Source organism: Saccostrea cucullata, unplaced genomic scaffold (assembly GCF_032062105.1).
Source record: "Saccostrea cucullata isolate Sc308-1 unplaced genomic scaffold, CSIRO_AGI_Scuc_v1 ctg9128, whole genome shotgun sequence".
Taxonomy (NCBI): domain Eukaryota; kingdom Metazoa; phylum Mollusca; class Bivalvia; order Ostreida; family Ostreidae; genus Saccostrea; species Saccostrea cuccullata.
Window position 1 is genome coordinate 1 of NW_026925681.1, and position 16,415 is coordinate 16,415.

Consider the following 16,415-nt stretch of genomic DNA (forward strand, 5'->3'; position numbering starts at 1 on the left):
CATGGATTTGAAAGGTGAAATTTTTTTTTTTTGGAATGGTAGAATTTTTCCAGCTTAAGACTGACTATTTTTTTTTAATAGTTATAAACCCATAGATTTCCTTCTCTAAAAGTTACTACATGTGATATTAATTTCATATTTAAATTGTTTATCCTATAGTATGCAAAAGTTGCACTTACTAAAGTGAATAATAAATTTGGAGAAAATTTTTAACATGTATATAAATTATTAAACATGTTAAATACAAGATCAAAATGAAATATTTAACAGAAGTGAAATGATGTTAATAAAATTATATATGTTATGATCATCAAATATATAACATCGTTGATGATCAATTAAAGTGAACAATTGTTTTATTTTCATAGAGATCGTATTTTCAAATACCATCGTATTAGATTACAGATAACCATCCATATAAACAGTTATGCATGTATATTATGCAATTGAGAGAAAGCCTTTTCCCAAAGATGGTAAGATAAAAATTTATTTTTTTTTAATATCTCCAAAAAACAATCCTTAAACTTTTTACTTTCAGTCTTGTTGGTGACTATTTTGAGAGAAATTTTTTAAGATTTATATATTCGAGAGTTATCATCCGTTGGTGATGATGTGTAAAAAATAACGATGATGTCTAATTATTTCTCCGAGTAAAGTATTGAACATAAAATTTGTATATTTGCATTCTTTTTATTGTTGCAGCTTTTTATTTTTACATATTGCGGATTTGAGACCAAATTACGGAAATCCGTTTTTGGTTTTCGTTGTGATTCGTCTCATTTTGATGCAAACTTCATACAGTGTCAATTCTCCTTGACTACTTTACCTAAGACTAATGGAGTTCTAGCATAACGTCATATAGAGCTTGCAATCGCATCATCTCAATTTTTCCGTCAGAGGTCGGAAAAACAACCTCGAATGTATTAACATCACCGGATGTTAAAAATTTAGACATTTCCTGTTTATTCAAATATAGGATAGACGGAGTTAGAAGTCCCTTTATGGTATATTTTAGGTACTATCATTACATTGAATAAAGTTTAACTCCATATTTCTCAGGCAAAAGGTCTCCATGCATTTATTTCCAAGATCTTGAAAAAAAAGTGTTGTCATGGCGGCTCCATATACATTCAAGGTCGTTTTTCCGCTAGTCGGAAAGGCCCTAGAAGTTGCGATTGATTGAGCTTGTTGTCTGAAGCTTTAACTATTTTTAATCGCAAAAAGAGAATACCTTATCCGACTATTGTTCTTGGGGAAATATTATTTATTTCGATTGGAATCGGTTTAATTTTGATGGGATTAGCCCAAATAATAATAAAGATATTATTTATCTAAAATTTAGCTATTTCTTTCCAATTTTTTTTAAAATGAGATAAACAAACATGTTCTTCAAATTTTCACTTGTTTAAGAAAGATTTTAACCAAAATTTAAATAAAAATGGCAATTTTTTTTCTTTATTTTTATAAATATTTTTTTAAAAATTCAATTTATTTACTGCTTTTTTAAAACATATTTTATAAGGTATTTATGTGATGTATTCATTTTCAGGAATTTTTTTTACAAGAAAGCATCTAATTAGGATGTAAATAATTTATTATATTTTCTTTGAAAAAAATTTCAAAAAAAAATCTTATAAAACAATTAAGAGCAGCTAATGTAGGCCTTTCAGTGCTGAAACCATTGTTTTAAAAGGTTGACTCTAAGATCTATAAAATAAAAAGCTTGGTGTGACATTCCTCCTTCATAAGATTTTTCATATTTGTTTTAAATAACTGTTAGTATTAAAACGGAAACATTTTGATATTGAACATTGAAAAAAAAATCAACGTATATATTTTTTTCGATTTGAGCAATAAAGAAACAATAAAACGTTATGTCCAGCTGATGTTTTGTCTTTACTTTACATGTATTAAAAATAATATTTACGAGGACGTTTTGAAAATGCAAGTATGAGAAAGAATTGCCATTTTTGGAGATAGTAGAAAATGATGTCAATCGCTCAGGATTTTTTAAAATCTTTTTTTTTTGCATCAATATTTTATTGACTTAATATCATTTCAATGAAAAAAATGTCTCTGCAGGCATTAAGATCTAATTATTTTTTGCATTGTTTTCTTCTTTTTTTTTACTTCCACCTTATCTCTCCTCATAAACTGTCTTTTCCCATTCTTTTCTCATCTTCTTATTGAATTAAAGTAATCGTTTCCAGCGGAAGACATTATTGCTTTCGTTCTATTTTAATCTCCCTAATATTTTAATTCAAGCCAGCCTTGTACACACCAGTTATCAGAAAGTTGATTTTCATGTAACGTGCAAGCATGGATGGTACTATAATTTTTTTTCTGAAACTCGCTAAAATATTGTACATATGTAGCTTCAATTCGGGTTTCGACATACTGACGATTTCTGATCTTGAAAAAAAATCTCCTACTATAAATTCCCAAAATTTTCAGTGAAGCCCGGTAGAGGGATCATAAATGTGTCATGAGACGGTTGTATTTTTCTAGCGCAAACATCAATAATATAGTTAGATAGGGTTAGAAAAGGTGACTCAGTGATATATGACAAGTCGCAAAGATTTGTAATTTTTTTTATATCTTTATTCATGTATATAGATTGTTAAATTTTATGTAAAAATAACTACCAGTAAGCCTCTCGATTATGAAATATTTTTAAAGAATTTTGCTGTACATGTATATATACGATATCAGAATGCTCTTTTTATTTATTTTTTTTTAATGAATTTTGCTGTGTATTTCAGTATGCTTTTTATTTTAATTTTTGCTCTTATAAATGCTCTTGTCAATTCCTTTTTCAGTGTACATATATATATATATATATATATATATATATATATATATATATATATATATATATATATATATATATATATATATATATATATATATATATATATATATATATAGAAATGTGTTAAAAAAAATTTAAAAATCTGTACAATATCAGTAAATTAGAACGATAAATTACAAAATAAAGTACATGTCCCAAAGAAGAAGTATGGTTTTATGATGAAAAATAAATAATTATATCCGATAGCTTTAGCGACTTGACTATTTTTTCTGTACTTCAATTGCATAATTTATACTATCACAGTTTCTTATGAACATTATCATACCCCATAATCCTGAACCATTTAAGCTCACGCACAATTTGTGTTAAAAAAAACCCAGCTTATTATTTATATAACAAAACAATTCAGAGAACGATAAATTGCACAAAGGCTTTAAAGTACATGTTCCCAAATTTCTGCTGATCTTGTAGATAACATTAAAAAATGACTTGGGGTAAAAAGCTGAGTAGAGTGGAGTCATTGAGTGGAGTTTGTACATTTAATTTAAAGTTTCCAAGGAACTTTTGGACAATTTAAAATCACATGTCTTTAACAAAACCAACAGCTTAAAAACTTATGACTTTTCAACTTTATACACAACCATACCCCATGATAAATTAAATTAAAGTACAGGCTTGTTGACATTAGTGACAGCTGCTTTTTCAATAAAAATGGAACTCGTAAATTTACTTACCTTGTCATTTGTCATTTGCAAAATTTCTTTGTTATAAAACAATCTAATTGTGCACACAAGTACTCTGAAGTTGAGATAAAAATATCTGAGTTGTTTCGGTGACCAGGTCTTTCAACAATCTATTGGAATTCCCATAGGCACTGATTGCGCCCCGTTATTAGCAGACCTATTTTTGTATTAATATGAAGCAGAATTTGTGCAATGTTTTATGCGTGAAAGAAGAAAACACTTACTGTGGCCTTCAACTTGAAATTTATTGTCAGTTAACATTTGTTATTTCCATTCTTATGTCAATACGCTATATCCTTGTGAGCTTGAGATAAAAGATGCCACAGAGTCTGACACATTTGTTTCATATTTAGTTACTTTGCTTGAAAAAGACGTAAATGGTACATATAATCTAACAACCAAGCTCTATGATAAATGTGATGACTTTAACTTTTCTTTCGTCAACTTCCCTTATTTAAGCAGCAATATACCTTCATTACCTGCATACGGAGTTTATAAATCTCATTTTATTCGATACGCAAGAGCATGCTCTACGTATGAACGATTTCTAAACGAAGTAAATTATTGACAAATAAGTTGATGAAACAAGAATTTCAGCAGTCTCGTTTACAGTCATCATTTCCTAAGGTCTGTGGTCGATAGAATGACCTTGTCAGCAAATACTATACAATTATGGACTCTTTTGGTGTTGAATATGGTTTGTTATTCACCAGAAAAATATCCATATTGACCGAGGCGAAGCCGAGGTCAATATGGATATTTTTCTGGTGAATAACAAACCATATTCAACACCAAAAGAGTCCATAATTGTTTTATTATATAGTCGGGATTTGAATGAATAAGACATTGAAGGCTGCATGACGACACCATTTTCATTTGCGATCTTCCATTGTTGAAAATAAAAAAAATCTCCATATTACTGTTTGTAACCTCCGTGTTTTCCTTTCCGAGTTTCGCTATGTGTAATTCAGTCCAAATGTTAAAAAATAATCCTGAAAAAGGTTTGAATAATTGTTTTCCTGCTCAGATACGTAGCTCGTACCATTGTTTACAACGTTGTTTGATATTTTGATTGTGACGTCACAATGCCGTTGCACGCGCATTGACCCTCCGGTGAATACGGCCTAAAATCCGGTGAATATGTAGTGTTATGAACTGTTTGCGTTTGTATAGTTTCCAATTCTAGACAAAGAAAATGTACCCAGATTGCCTACAGTGAATTCTGAAAACGGTTATTTATGTGCTCCAATAAATCTCTACTTTCAAAAATTATAAATTCAAAATAGGTATTAAAACCTTTTCATGTGATTTCAAATTGAATTCCATGAAAATACTTAATTTTCTATCATATTTTTATTAGACCGTAAAGTTGCACAAAGAAAGTTGAAAGTGATTGTGACGTCATAATGGATTTAGCTCTGAAAAGTTATTCCAAAGTCATTTACTAGATCTTGACCTTAATGTGTAAATTTTACAGATTAAAGTGTACAAATTAAAAAATAAAAAGTGTCAACATGGCACTAATACGCTTCCGTAATTTCTCAAGATCAATTAAAACTAGTAATAGACTTATTGAAATAAATACAAGGTGTGATTGGCCATAAACAAAATTTCTACGTAAAAAAAAATCTCTCTGCATTCTTCACAGGTAAACGAACAAATTTACAATCTGGTTCAAAAAGGAACATGTTGACCTAAGTTCTTTATTGAGAAACAAAATTTATGTAGAACATCGCTAGTCAGGTCACAACAAAATGTTCGGCTTTGTTCCTTTTATAAAGAACATTTTAAACCTAAAAAGGTTATTTAACATTTAAAAAAGCAGAATTTATAAAAGTTAATTTACAATATGAAAAATATTTAAATATTTGCTTTCACAATGTTCTGTTTATATATTGACTTTAAATCAGTTAATGAAATGTTCCACACAATGTCACCGCCAGTGAACTTAAAATGTGTCGTGATGGTTCTGCCACATCTTTTTCATGTTTAGAAATGGCTTCTAACCTTAAAAAAAATGTCAGTAAAAAGCTGATCATCTTTTTAAACATCTCATATGTTTCTTTAAACAAACAAAACAAAACATACATGTACAATACAATCTATACTGATGCCCTTATAGTAGCACAATTTGATTGTTCTTTTTAACATTAGAAGAACGCGTCTATCGGCTGATTTTCGTATTTTCCAGAGCATTGATATTAACCTTACTATTTAAAGTAAAACGAATAAACTATGATACATGGTACCTATTAAGAAAAAAAAGTAAATGGAGTAAGGAACAGGATTATCAAGAAATACAAATCAGAAGCAGAACAAACAAATTATTTATACATCAGAGGTGGGAATTCAGTTTGTAGCATCCCCTAAAAACAGATCAAACTCAATGCATGCAAATGAGTGCTTAAAATATGCACTAATGCCCAGCCCTCCACTAGGTGGGGTCTCCATATCATATACATGAAAAGTTTTCAAGAGTAAACCTGTAAAAAAAGAGCAAGTTAGACACAAACTACAAACAAACAGACTTTCAATACAACATGTGTGAAGAAGCAAAGAGAACATATTATTGATCAAGTGTTATATTAGAAAGAGAAGTTTTATAGACCAAAGAGAGATAAATTTATTTCAAAACATACAATGATTTTTTGATTGATTGTATATTGTTTAAAGAGGAAACGATTTTTAATAAAGGATTTAGAAGTACTTGGACACAGATGGAAAGTTCATATTTTGTCCTTTTTTTGTATAATTTCATGACTTATATGTTGCTGTAGCATTTCATAGTAAAATATAATAGAAATTTTGATTTATCTGAAAGTTATTGAAACTGTGAATTTCCCGACATAATCTATCATATTTCAGTTCATTCGATATACACAGAACATGCTCAACGTATATCATCACAATTTCTGAAACGAGGTAAATTATTGACAAGTTTCAAGAATAAGATACAGTCTCTTTAAAGTGTCCTTTTGTAAGAAATAAAATTGATGTAACAATGACCAAAACAATTTATCATTGAGTCAAATGCTGACTGACGGTTTTCATACTTAATATTGTTAGTCCATTATTTTATTTCTCGATCATGACAAGGAGCACAAGGCGGGTGTGACCAGTTGGCAAGGGATGCTCAATCCTGAAAAGGCACCGATCCCACCCTGATCTTTGATACAAATTGCTCTTCTTCTAAATTGTATCGTTTTAAAGGAACTTTTGATTTGAATGACTTTTCGTTATTTCAATATATGTCATTAATGAAAAATATATATACAAAAAAATAAGACTCAAAAGAAATGACCAGTTAAGGGCCTCACGAGTTTGATTTAAATTTTCGTAACGCAAAAGAAAAGTATTAAAAATAAATAAATCCATTGAAACAAAATATAAGTGTAGCTGCCACGGAAGTCAACATTTCGTAACTTCTAATATCGATTTACTCCCTTTTCATGAAGTCTAAAAATAACCGTAAAGTCAAATTCAGCGAGTAAATTTTTCAAAGAAAATTGAAACAATTGAAAGAATTTATCATTAACACTCACTGAATTGTGAAGGATTTTTGTATTTACCGATCATGACAAGGAGCACAAGGCGACTGTTGATATTTTTGCAGGGCTTCATCTGAATTGTCAAAAGGATGGCTCAGGTTTTTGAGGTCCATTTTTGTTCTCTAATTTTGTGTTGTTTAATGTTTTGAGCTGGAATACTAGTACTGTTTGTTATCTCCATATATTTCAATATGAAAAAATATAGCTGTTTCAACACAAATTGATGTTGCGATTGCAATCTAGTGTTAATTCTTTAATGTCGATGTATCAAAATTCTTGAAAAATTGTTAGAAATAAAAATTTTTGAAATAATTGATTGATTGTCTTGTATTTGTTTCAAATATTTCAACCAATTAATTATTGATAGGAGACGTTCTACCATTAGATTCCAACTCTGTATTGTTATTTCAAAAAAGAAGAAATATCTAAGTAATGCATGTTCTTTCAATATTTCAGTTGTGCATTCGATCAGGAATATTCACTAAGACAGCTTATAATCTTTTAATAAAAATATATTTTGGCTTTTTCAGATTTTATAATATATTTGATATATTTTTTTACTTTAATAAAAAAGAGGCAGGGCAATTATTGTCAAACCTTACAAATAATTACAATGGAAAAGAAGAGTGAATATCCCCATCCAACAAGGAAAACCCGCAGTATGAACCTTTTCCTGATATGGAAATTACGAAAAAAATCTGTCGACAATTCAGGGGGTAAATAATGATCTAAAATGTACAATTAGTATGAAAAACGTCTATCATCTTTTGACTGAATGATGGAATGTATTTATTGACAAGGTCATAGTATCGGAAATAAAACGTACAAAATGACGACTTTAAAGAAACTGTTGATACTTTTGTTTTATAAACTTGTTTTTCGAAGGTTTAACTCTCTTCAGAAATTGCTTAACATGCTTTTGCGTACCGTACAAATTAAGGGATATAAACTCCGTATATACGAGGGGCGTTCAAAAATTACGCGGACTTGTTGCACTGATAAAATATTTGACGACATAATCGGGCTAAATGTCATACATAATATAAAAGCATCTTTACTTATATGGTCTTCAAAATTTCATATCAAAATGTTGTAAATTGGTAACAATTTTGAGTAATTTTCCAGAACATTTCATTAAGTCACGGAGCAGCATAATTTTCGACGTCACAGGCATTATACAAAAATATGTGATTGAGCTTTCATTTTCTCAACATTTTCCCCTATGAGTACCTGTACAGTTTGAGTTATCTTATCTACTCAACATCCAAAAACTATTTATTGTCAAGCTTAAAATCTATTAAATAAGTATAAAGAATTGATTTTTTGTTTAAAACCAAAAACTGCAGATATAGTGTGATATTAATGACCTTCAATCACGTTCTTTACAGTTCGGATAAAGTTTTCGTCGATAATCTTCTTTCCGTCCTCCCGTATAGCCTTTTTACAGAGGTTTAAAGGTCTAAAATTTCAATTTGCTATTTGTGGATGAATGTCACTAATACCCTAGTTTACTATATGTTTTATTATGCATATTTTGGATCTATGTTGGCGATATCGTATTACACATAATTATACAAATTGTGGTCCGCCGTCAATTCAGAAGACGTCATTTTCACAGTCGTTTTCCCCGGATTCGCATCAGAGAAAAATCACTATATTTCTGTTAGTACTTCAAATATCACGTCAGAAATCTAAATACATGATAATAGAACAATTTTGAGAAACATTTGAGAAAATTGTCAAAAAATATCGCAATTTATAGAAAATAAATGAGATAAATTTTGATCATTCCTCATGCTTTTGCTTCAAAGTTGTTGTTGTGCTACGTACCTCTCCATCAGCGATATCAACATACCGATAATTTTAGTAGAATTTTTTTAAAGTACAGAAATTTTGACCAAACTTTAAGATACATATTTGTGTGAAATTTCATAACTATATGACGTCTGTAAGATTAAATGATAGCACAGTCCGCGTAATTTTGGAACGCCCCTCCGTGTCATCAACAAAGTTTGATGTGAAAGTTCATATTTTGGAAATTACTAGTGTTCGTGTGCTTCAATAATACCTATCTCAATTATAAATGCTAGTTTCGTGGACAATGAGGTTCACGCAGTAAATATATTAAGCAAGGTTAAACCGGCCAAACCACACGCTTCGCATGCACGAGAATGCTGGAGAGTTCGCACCTTAGGTAACTTTCCCGTAGAATAATTCGCCCTTTTCGAATTAGAATATGCCATTCATTGGCAAATTGCGCTTTTAAATCCGCATATTGTATTCAATAGTCATTGGCAGTTCCGATTTTCCCTCTTATACATATACTTTTATATACAAACTAATTTTGATTCTATGGTACAACATTTTATAAAGAAGGAAGAACGTGCATTATATAGATACATTTACATGTAACTTAACAACTTGAATGAAAAACGTCATTCAACAACTACATGCAGGTCTAGCTTTTAAAAGATAGAACAGGTTTCACCGGCATTAGTTTTGTGCATCAAGGTTCACAAAATATTTTTTTTTAATTTTTGCAATCCAAATACCGTTTGATAGAGGTCTAAAGCAACGGCTTTTAATGTGTGTGTGGGGGAGGGGAGGGGTTCCAACAAAAAAAAATCTGCGGGTTACAGTGCTATGATACACGTGGACCATCAGATCTCTAATTTTACCCTGATAGATTTCTTCCGCATAAATACAGAACATGTCTCAAGTCCCAGTCATTTTGGGTTACATGCACCAAAATAGCCCATTTTTGTAACTGACAAAACTAAAAAAACGACCAAAAACAAGAGTGAAAGCTTGTGATTCGTGATTCTGTGACCTCATAATAGAGGGACGCGACGCGACGCAAAATCTCAACACTCCGTGAAATATTATATCTAACAAAACTCAACAAAAGAAGACGTAATCATCAAACAAAAAACATTAAAATTATGGAATAACGATCTTCTAATTTGGTCACAAACATCTGTTTTACCGGTGTAAAGACGAATAATGACCCCCGTCGAATAATAACCGGGGGTCATTTTTCAACGACAAAAAATGACCACCTACCCGTAGAAAAAAAAATCAAATTTTGTATAAAAAGGGGTCATTATTTTATCTGTTAGTCCTATAAAAAATTGACCCCCATTGAAAAATGACCCTCTTTAAAGTGAAAAGAGATTCTTTAATTGTCAACTAAATAAAATTTCTTTTTAATATTTCTCCTTATAGTGTTTGCTTAAAAAGAATGATATTCCACTTGTTTTTAGAAATCAAACCATGGAACAACCAGGTTCCAATACTCTTTAATAGAAAAATTGATTTTTCCTTCATTTCAACTTTTAACTTGTATAAGTTTGGCAATCCTATTTAAAAATGAAAGAGGAGGAAATTTTTAGCCCCCCCCCCCCTCCAAAAAAAATTACGTTTAATCAAAACAAACAAAAACTAAATGAAAAGCAAAAATATAAGTAAAACTCTATACCTTTCAATAATAAGGAAAGAGGCTTTAGATAAAATATTGAAATGAAGTTAAGCCTTCACACAAGTACAATCATATCATGATTTACTTCGCCATAATTAAAGCATACTTTAAATGTTGGTGGGGGTATACTTGAAAGTATTTTGGCAGAGTAACAGTGAAAATTAGTAGAATAGTAGATTTTTTAAAGTTTATTTTTAGTCCCTCCTTATAGAAAAATAAAGGTACGTTAGTTTTTTTTGTTGTTGTTGTTGCTTTTGTTGATAATCAACTTCCTCCTAAATGAGTAAGGGGATGGGGTGGGTATAACACCTAAAAATATCCTCTGTAAAGCTATGGGCTAGTGTTAAATACACATTCTAATGCAAAAACTATATACGTAGACATAACCTTTTGATTTAGCACACAGTATTCATTATATTTCTTATTTCTTGTTTTATTCCCCAATTTTACCCAGTTCTGAGTATATTTATCAGAATATTTAAGTATGAAAATCAAAACAAACATTTTCATGTTTGTAACGTCTTCTTTATATTGTATCATAATATGAAAAGTTAATTGAAGACCATTTCTTTTTATGTCCCTGTAATCGAAGATTCCAATTGATACCAATTACCATGCCACAGATACCCAACATGAACTTGGGATTAATTAAGATTCTCCCCGGTTTTAAGGTGTTAATTAATAGCCACAGGCAAGAATGTGTGAAGTCACAACGCCAGGTGTGTTCAGTAGACCGAAAAATTCACTGTACTTCACGATAAGCCAGATAAAATAGGGCTTGGGACTTTGAATATGCTTCGACATAAGCGGGGTATTCGAGATTACCGTGTTCGAGATATCAGGTGTTTTTAAAATCATATATATATATATATATATATATATATATATAGAGAGAGAGAGAGAGAGAGAGAGAGAGAGAGAGAGAGAGAGAGAAAACGGCCGGGACCGGAGACCGACTTTGACATAAGCGGGTATTTGAGATATCCCATGTTCGAGATATTGATATTTACTTGTATATAGTTTTATCGTGTCCGTCTGTATGTCTGTCTGTCTATCTGGCGGTCTGTTTCTCCGTGTAACTATGTCTTTCATATTCAATATGTGTACATTCCTTGTGACAATACCTTACTTTGGTTACCATAAAATTTGACCTTTTAACCTTTACCTTGGAGTTTGTCCCATTTTACACAAAAAATGTTTAATTAATTTGCTTTGGCTATAACTTTTAAACTGTAGATACTAGTACTCTCATACTTCACAAATGTTGTCCTTATTACATTAAACCTTTCATAAGAAATCATCAACTTTGACCCTGTGACCTTTGAGTTTGACCATCCTTTCAAACACTTATCCTTAGCCATTAATTTTGAACAAGTGGTGCTAGGGCTTTTCTATTTTGCAATTGTATTTCTTGTGAGAAAACCCTACTTTGGGTACCATCATATTTAGTTTGCCTTTAAGAAAAGTTTAATCTTCGCTATGTTGCCATAAGGGGGCATAGCTGTTTTACAAATACATCATTTATATAAGAGGAGTTGCGGATAACAGATGGATACCCCAAAGCCTAACAGACGGACAGACATCCCAATCACTATATACCCTCCCGCTTTTCAAGCGGAGAATAAAATGATATATGATACTTCTGATCTTTTCTGTCAGTACGATGATTCCCACCATCGAAAAACAATGTTTACCTAACCCTTTAGGCTCGATAAATCTTTACTCATTTAGATTCTGAATCATCGCATTGACGTTAAAATATAGCTATAATCGTATGTTATGAGATCAATAGATCATCAATTTATTCCAAATAAGCTCAGGTGAGCATTTTGGCCAAAAAGCTTCTTTATCTAATTTTTTTTGCCCCCTAAAATTTTCAGCTTTAATCAACAGGGAGTCATTTTTTACGGGGGTCATTTTTCTTCACGTGGGTTCTGCAAATTTTTAGGGTGGTGACACTTTTTCTACGGGCAAAAGGGTCACTTTTCTACGTCGAATAATGACCGGGGGTCATTCGATGGGGGTCATTATTCGTCTTTACATCGGCTTTCCTTACGCGCTGCCGGTAAATTCAGTTTGCAACCATTACCTCGGCATTAACGGTTGCAAATACCAAATTTAAAGATAGTAATTCCATAACAGAGAAGGTGAAAAAAAAATTCAGAATATGTTATCTTGGTGTTAAACGTGTAATATAACCTTTAAAAATATATACCAAGCCAGGTGAATTATTTAAGGAAAACGAGTTGGTAAAAGTCAGCCGATGTGATAATAATTATTTTTTGTCTTTTTGTTTTTCCTCATAATATTCACATGGATGGGTATATTTTTCTAAATTTTATATTACACTTTTAGTTCCAAGATACATGTAACATATTCTGAAATAAGTTTTCACCTGTAAACCTCTACTTGGTGTAATTTGTCTATATTTGTTTTTACATTGAAATATTCCTCTTTCATGTACTAGTATTTTCCAGGTCTATTTCGTTTTCCAGTTTTGAGGAGAAAAAATACAAATTAAGAATTATCCACTTATTTAACCTTGTGACATGAAATTAAGTCTCCTACAAAGAAAAAAAAATGTCTGTATCATCTGTCCTTAATTGGTTTCAATGAAGATCGATTAATTTGAAATATCAATTGTCTTAAGATAAATTGTATAGAATACGGTAGAGAAATCAAACGTTCATAGAAATACCACTACCAATCGAAAGTGAAGACATATTTGAAATAACCGAAGACTAAAAAATTGCATAGTAAATTTAGTGTAAACTCAGTATTTTAGAAATAACTATCTAATTTGTTGCGTATGCCGGGTATCCACGACAGTTAGAGAGGTTGGATAGTTTATGCATTTAGTAGTAATATCGGGAAATTAACATACTTAAATTTCAAAGTTATCACGGAGGAAACATTTGGAAATACACGACTCGCCATCACGACAACGCCCATTCCCAATTTTATTCTCTTTTGCAACTCTAAAGTTGCGTTCTCTTCTTTCATTAATTAAATTGCCTCCCAAAAACAAGACCAAAACCTATAAATCATTCATAACATAAGAATAGAGACTCTTTATAATAATTGTTATCTCCTGGCAGGAGTCAGATCTGATATACAATCCTGTTAGACAGAAATCCACAACATTCGATAAGATATTTCAAGAAAATGTCAGAGACTTAAGGACCACATTGTCACTGTGATAGGTGATGTTAAAATCAGATGTACGAGTTCTTCGATGCATAAATTACAACAACAGAAAAGTAAAATAAACAGACACCTTGCCAGCACAGAGAACTATGAACACAGATTAGATCAGTCAGCAAACAGACCCATCAGATTTCGTTTTGTCCCCCAGATAAAGGACACCCCTCATCTTACACAACACACCCTGTCTCGCTCTCTGGCCGGGGAAATCAACATTGAAATGTTATCAAACTGTATGAAACCCGAATCATCGAGAGAGGATAAAGGTAAAGTTAAACAGAATTTTGTTTTAAAACTAATGCGTACACCTGTATTGCATAGATCTTTCAGGTGAAAGTGATGTAGTTCACGTTTTCTGTATGTCATCAGATCAGGCGTGGGTTCTGTGATATGTACAAATACCTTATCTTGACAAAAACAGATGGTAACATACTACGTCATCTGACCGACAAAAAAATACGGTACCACGGAGTGCTCACAGTTACCATTACCAGTGATTTTATTCATACAGAAGAAATAAAACATTAGCCAAATCTCTAAAGATAATAGAACAAAGTCTACACTGATAAGATACCTGGTATATAAAGACAATACAGGTCAAAAATAGTTATCCCATTTACATTACAGAGAACCGTAATGGAGATGTTAAAGTTTCTGACTTGGACCTTAATGCTGTATTGGTAACAGAGAGTGCGGGAAACCATCGCTTCTCCTACAGACGTTGTCCACCAGGATTAAGTCTAGAACAACTAAGAATCTGTACAGACTCTTTGTCTCACATTCTGGTCAGCAATTATAATATCAAATCGATACAGATGATTGGCAAAGATGGACACTATTTATCACGGATAGAGACACCACAAACAGAGATACACAAGCCTCAGGGCCTGTGGTATGATGACAAAAATAATCTCTGGGTTGGATCAGGAAGCACCATCACAGTTAATGTATGCAGATACATCAAAAAGGCAGGACAATGTTACTGGTAATGGTAATAAGCTTATTAGCCATCATGAACATGAACACATACCCCCCACCTCCCCGACACGTATAATAATTTATTTAAAATTTCAGTATTTCAACATTTTGAATAATTGAAATTTTTTTAACTTTGGGAGTTGTTCTTTATATTCAATCTCAAAAAGACAAGATTTGAGGTAGGGGAATGGTTTGGGTCCTTATAGAATATTCAGACACCTTCAAATACTTTTCAAAGGCTGCAAACGTGACTTGTGGTATCAGAAAGAGATTAGTGGTCTGTTTTACTTACGATATCACATTGTAATAGAATATATTTCAATTAAAATCGGTATTATTATTTTGAAATACATTTGTTTAGAATAGATCAATATATGTTATGTATAACAGATGCATTATTTTAGAATTGATGAATAGATGTTATGCAAAAAAAACACATATTCTTGTATTAATTCCCAGAAAATAAGGGTAACATGGATTCGCGGCAGTTTGGGATGTCTTTACGTCTCCTACTAAATATTCTGCTCATTCTCGGACGTCCCCCAATTTTTATCGAAGACTGAATATTTGATCCGTACAAATCAACCACCTTTGTTTTGCATGTGACTCTGTTATCTACAATTACACCCGAAACACCAGAGTTCACGCTCGGTAGGGGGATTCCAAACACGGAATCTGAATAAGTGGTGCTCAAGTTTAATTCAAAAGTAATTTATATTGAAAACAACCACTAATGTAAATCAGCAGTAAAGACTTCATCATATTTTCAGCAAACTTTACGCTGTGACCTTGAAACTTTCAAATAGCCTTCTTGAAATTTTCAAGAAAAACCTGTTATTTTATTCCTCGACACCAGCATATAGAATGGAATCTTTGATTATGTATGTTGCAAATCTTTTTAACCCCTACGTTTTACGGAAGAAAATGCAGCTGAAACAATCCGTTTTTTTCCTTAAACTTCAATATGCCATAAGAGGAATTGAGGCGATTATTGTCATAATATTCGTAGTTGAAAAATGATCCAGACTTGTATCTCACCATTTTTCAAGTTAAAAGCTCCATTTTGTATTTCTTATAAATAATCATCGACTATTGACCTTAAAACTTTTTAATTACAAACAAAACTTTGCATGACCTTAAAACGAAGTATTTGAAACATAATCCTGCATCGTGTTCATATTCTTCTTCACCCTAGAACAGCATGTATAATCACGCTGGATACGTTATCACAGGTGACGTAAATATTGTTAATAATGTGGACCTTATTTACTTATCACTTATTTTAAATATAAATATAGGGAACCCAGATTTTTCAACTGGCGTCAGCATTTAAAGAAAAGAAAATTATGGATTCCAATGCAGATTACTCCAAGCGATGGACTAGATATGTAAAAGAAGACGTTGACACTTTATCAGAATAAACCAAATGCATAAGTTCCATGGTACAATCGCGTATTAAAAGATTATAGGGCAAAGTGTAAACCATCTATCGTTCTGTATTCCATAATCCAGAAGTGAAAAAAAGCTTGATAGATTCATGATCAGTACGTCAATATCTTTATAAGGCTCATTATATAAATTGTCTTTAGAAAAAAAAAATTGATACAATTCTACAAATGGTAATCCAACTTATGTTGATACATGTAGTTCCC